Genomic DNA, 6132 nt, shown 5'->3' with positions numbered 1-6132 from the left:
TGTTTGGATTTTGAAAAATCGAAAATGGGGTGGCAGCACTTCGGGCCAAGTGCTTATGGAAGCACATTAGCCTATCTCTCTATATATATATGTATATGTATGTATATTTCAAATAGTATCCTTTTTCTTTTTAAGTTAAATTAAAAGGAAGACTAACGCATCCAGCCGAATGGCGTATAGATTTGGGGTCACTAATACCCCACCTGACAATATTTTAGGCCGAAAGGCCCATAATTGATTAATCAAACTTATTAATTGCTATTTGAAATTGCAACTGGAGACAATTTTATTTTTAAGTGATGAATGAGAATAATTGAAGTCAAATAGCTACATCATTTTTTTTAGCTCCAAATATCAAACTATTCTCATTGACTACGTAAACCAAATATCTATTATTATATGAAAACGACCCATAAAATTTTGGTACCATTTATTTTATATGGTACAGCTTATGATTATATACAAGTATAATATATAGTTAACAGAATCAAAATCCTAAACGTACAAGCATACACGAATATAATTCCATGATCCTGCACATATTAATAACTTTTGTGTTGGAAGAAAAATATATTATATCTTTTAGCTGTTATTCTCGAAAATTGAAAATTAAATGTGCCTCAAAAAAATTGCCGCAAAAAAAAAAAAAAAAAATATGAGCACTGCTAAGATTTGGGTAACAAAACTGGAGAGCTTTACCAAAGATGATTGTTTGGTTGACATGCCTCCTAGGCTGGGGTTCAAGTGTTCAAGTGTTCAACCAATCAATGCAATAACAAAAGCTTTAATTAATTGGCTTACAAAAACAAAGACCATGTAGCAAGCACACTCAAGTTCCTATGTGGTGTCTTGTTTTGAACTCTTTTTGGTGAAAGTAATTAAGGCAGATCCCAGAGACATGAGCAAAAAGGTGAAGAGCGAGCGTAATTGTACCAGTACCAAGAGTGCTTTGCAAGGCTGTTGCTTGAGAAAGGCGAGCAATGCTTTTATGTTATGTACCTTGGCAGGTTATCAGTTTCCCATGTGCCATACTAACTATGATTTGAACCAGCACAAGTAATTATTTAAGTAGGCCCCTGCATGACTAGATATGTACATGGATAAATATAATGGTTGAGGTTCATTCATATGCTTTGTTTCAAAATGTGACGGATATATTGATTTCTATCTTTAAATTCAGGCATTTTGATTTGCTTTCTTTGTGCAATTTTATTTGGTTCAAAATGTGACGGATATGGCTCACTTTTATAAAAATAAAAAAATAAAAAAAATGATGCAATTCAAGAAAAGAGAGAGAAAAAAACAGATGCACCTGACTCGGTCATGTTAAATCTGAACCGTTCATTATGCCTCCGTGCGAATCTCAAAGCGACCAATGAATCTAAGTAGGCCTGAATTCTTAATCGGTTCAGGTGTGACTTAACCTAACCACGTCAGTTACCGTAGAGGATGATTACTCAAACAAAAAGACGAAATTGCAATGAAAAAGTTAAATTGAGGCATTCATCAAACAAAAAATGTAAAAATCCTGTGAAGCCATTACCATTCATATTTAACACTATAAAATTCCAGTCTTATGCACGCACATGTTTTGGTTGAAACAGGGGAGGCCAAAGCGCCAAAGGGGATCCACACTGAATGACAGCAGGGCCCCAGGCCAGGGCTAGTCGGCTACCAACTATGGAAGGATTCAAGGATAAATCCAAAATTATGCCATTACCTAATGGCATAATTTTGATACAGAGCATGAGAAGACGAGCTGGCGCATGGATATGAGTTATGAACTTATGATCACTAATCACTAATCACTAATCACTAATCACTAATCACTAGTGACTACCTTGACTGATGGATGAGACGTATTGCCACCTTGAGCAATCAACTCACAGATGCCACCTTCAAGAATCTGTTTTATTCCATTCAACCCTTCGTTTCGTTGAGATTCGTGCATGAAAAAATTTGAACAAAAATCTCACAATCAGCGGAGCGAAGATAAAACCTCCTCTCTCCTCTGGAACCGTCAAATAAAAAATGAGTGGAAATGCCACCTCAGCGTAAATGGAATCAAATAAGAGTAAAAAAAGTCCCAATTAAGAAATAAATGGTGAAATAAAATAGGAGGAGAAAGAAAGGTATGAAGATGTTCGTTACAATTTTTTTTTTTTTTTTTTTAAAAGGCCCAAAGGTTGTAGAGCGAATCAATCCGTTTGCTAAATTTCATTCCCTACCATAGCCCAAAGAGAGGTGCTAATAAACCCAAATCCGTGTCATGTCAGTTTGTACTTTGTAGAATTGTAGATAAGCTCCTCTTATACAGGCCTTGTTTACATTGCTATTAAAAAAATTGTGGCCCGTTATTCCATTGGAATAACAGCAGATTTATTTCCCACGTGACCAACAAACAAAGGAGGGGAGAGAAACATAACTTTTTTCTAGTTGCATATTGTGACATTATTTGTTATTGTATTAATGAGTTAGGCTAATTAATATGACACTAGTGTTATATCAAACTAAATAACATCACATCTTAAACTCTTAGATCTGCTTTAAGATTCGTACAAAATGAAGTGCTTGAACAGTAAAAACGGATAGTACGAATCTTAAAGCAAATCTAAGGGTTTAAGATGTGGTGTTATTTAGTTTGATATAACACTAGTGTCATATTAGCCTAACTCTGTATTAATAATTCAAAATTTTCAAATATCAAAAGATTGATCCAACACATTGATCTTGTTCTATTTTACAAAATATATGATATTCATCATGCATTAAGAAAAGCCATGCCCCAAATAAAAGTCACGAAACAGAGATTAAATACATGAACTATAGTTCTTTAAAGAAGTTTGGATGAATGCTTTAGTTAGTGAGAATAGTGACCTAATTCAAAATTAAAAATAGTCACTAATTCAATTTCTAATTTAATTAGTAGAATGGTATCCTAATTCACAAGAGAAACAAAGTATAGTCTCTAATTGCTAATTAAAACACATCTAAATGCAGAATAATAGTTCGAAATAGTTGCTATTTTGGATTAGCACTACTTTTTCTCATCAAAACGCACTCTAAATTTTGGACAAATTTCTCAAGAATTAAAAGCAATAGGAGAAAAACCCTTCTAATAAAGAAAATCACAGATCTACGCTAAAAAGGTTTCAAATTTCTGGAAAACAAACTCATCGAATAACTGATTTTTAGCAAAAATGTATGCCTCACGGTCCACTCTATCTTAATCAGCATACTTTTCTCAATAATACAAGTATTATTTAATTAAACTATAAAGTAGATATAAGAATTTAGAATTGACAAATCATACCCAAGTGGCATTGTATATAGAGAAGGGATCCACTTACATATTTTACAACAATTCGAGCGATTTTGATAGTCTAAACAGTTGATTCAAACCATTCAACATGATATTTATATTAAAATATGCTTGGAGATCAAATTTTACATTTTTATGATTTTTTTTTTACTATTTATTAAGTATTTTACAAAAAATGTATTTTTTAGTGATCTATAATTGTCTAAAAACAGCAGTTCTGTAAAATACTTAATAAATAATAAAAAGTTTAAAAAAAAATGTAGAATTTAATATTCAAACACATTTTAATATAGAGATCACGTTTAACAGTTTGTATCGACTATTTTGATTTTAAAAATTGCAAAACCAAATTATTATAAGATGCTGTAACTTTCAAAATGTTTTAATTGGATCCCCCTCATGTATTAAATATATATTAAATAATGGTTCTAGAACAATAGATCAATGGTCAAGAAAATAGGGGTGTAAACGGTCGGATACGGATATTAGATATAATATTTTCATAATAAGTTTGTTGATTACAATATATATCATATTATCAAAACATCAGTCACTAATCATGTCATAGTTTTTTTTTTAATATCATATTATCAACATTTAAATATAAAAAATTCGTTCATAAATTATATTTAATATTTTTCATAATAAGTTTGTTGATTACAAAACATATATCATATTATCAAAACATTAGTCACAAATCACATAATAGTGTTATATTATTCATCAAAATATATATGTATATGCAGTTTAATAAATCATTGATATGAATATGTAATTTAATAAATCAATTTAAGAATGTAGAGTACATTTGTTGTGGTGTAGAGATGTAAACAGTCGGACACAGATAGTTACAGATAGTTAAAAACCTAACCATATCCTTATCCACTATAATTTTTAGATACGGATAGTCTTGGATACATATACGAATCGGATAATTTAAGTAATTTTTCAGATTCTGATTCGGAGGAAATCGGATAATATCCAATCCGTTTACACCCCTACAAGCCAATTATACCATAAAATTTAAAAATTAGCATTTATTTCACCACTTTTTTATTTATATTATTATTATTTAAATTAAAAAAATATTAAAGGGTGGACATGCAATTTTAAAGGTATGGATTAGAATCAAACCTAAGGTTTTATTTACTTTTTCTTTCTTTTTTCGTTCAAATAAGTCAACAATAAAAAAACGCACAACATAAATCTTATTGAACTATATATATACAAATACGAGTCATGATCGTGTTTCAATAAGTTAATATCCACGTACAATAAATTTATGTTAAAAATTTGATCGGATCATATCAGTTTATTTAATTTATGTTAAAAATTAACAGGAATAATCTCTAAGAGCAATCTTTAGTCTAATGATAAAGGACATCACTCTATTATTTTATTTTTTTGATAGATTGATAGCAGCTATCAATCAGTACAGGTAAAAATAAAATTAAAAAGTAATCATCTATATACAACTATTCCGGCGATTTTTATTAATATCCCTAAAACAAATCAAAATTTTAAAAATGCCCCTGTCTCCAAATTTTTATCAAATCTGCCCTGACCGCCTGGGCTTCGGGCGGCCCAAAAAAGCCCGTGAGGCGCCCCCCATCTGGCGCCCCACTGCCCATCTAATAAACCCTAAACCCGTGAGCCCCTCCCCCTCCTCTCTGCCTCTTCTCCCCCTCATCTCTGCCGAAAAAAACAGAAAAAAAGAGAAAAAAGAAGAAGAAAGAAGCCCTGCCGAGTCGACCCCTCTCTGCCTCGCACCACGCTCGTCACTGCCTCGCGCCTCGATTCGCTTCTCTCTCGATCGAACAAGTGAGTTTTCTTCTTTTTGATTCGATTAGGGTTTAGGGTTTCGGTTAAATGTGATTAAATGATGTAATGTGATTCGGTTTGGTTTGATTCGATGTTTAGGGTTAAATGGGAGTAATTAGTTGAATTGATTGAATTGGTCGAATTAGTTCGATTGGATTCTTGAATTAGATGGTTGAATTGCTTGATTGCTTAAATTAGATGCTTCAATTGCTTGAATTGGTTCAATTACTCGAATTGAGGATTATGATTTATGGTAAAATTGCTTGAATGTCATATGGTTCAATTTAGGGTTTATAGTTGTCACTTGTGAATTTATGATAAAATTTAGGGTAAAATTTAGGGTTTATAGTTAAATTTAGGGTTTATGTTTGTCAATTTAGGGTTGAAATTTATGGTTCAAATGGTTGAACGGTTTAAGAATTTATTTTTTGGGTTTATGATTTAAAAATATGCATATTTATTTTTTGAAAATTATTTTTGTGATAGTTCATGAAAAATATGTATATATCAATACAAAATAATTTGAAGTAAAAGTAATTTTGTTTAAAAATGACATATATATATTTTTTATTGTAAGTAAATTGCATGTATATCTCATTTTTTTATTTTTAAAATTTAGGTCTGCAAAAATTTTGTGCGGTTTAAAATTTCAAAGAATTGCATGTATATCAAAATTGTGGACCATGCAAAAACAGTGATTTTCAATAAATCTAAAAAAAGTAAACCCAAAATAATTGCATGTGCATGTATATGCATTTTTTTTGTTTAAAAATTAATTTTGTTTTTTGTAAATTTTTTTTTTTTACAAAAAAAATGCATATACATGCAAAATTAATTTTGTAAAAAAATTGCATATACACCCAAAAAGTAAACCCAGAGTTGTATATGCATTTTTTTTTGTAAAGTTTATTTATTTTCAACAAAATTATTTTTTTTAAATCATATACATGCAATTATTTTGGGATTATATACATTCAATTCTTATTAAA

This window comes from Carex rostrata, chromosome 11, assembly GCF_964058835.1.
Source record: "Carex rostrata chromosome 11, lpCarRost1.2, whole genome shotgun sequence".
NCBI lineage: Eukaryota > Viridiplantae > Streptophyta > Magnoliopsida > Poales > Cyperaceae > Carex > Carex rostrata.
This window is presented reverse-complemented; position numbering follows the sequence as displayed.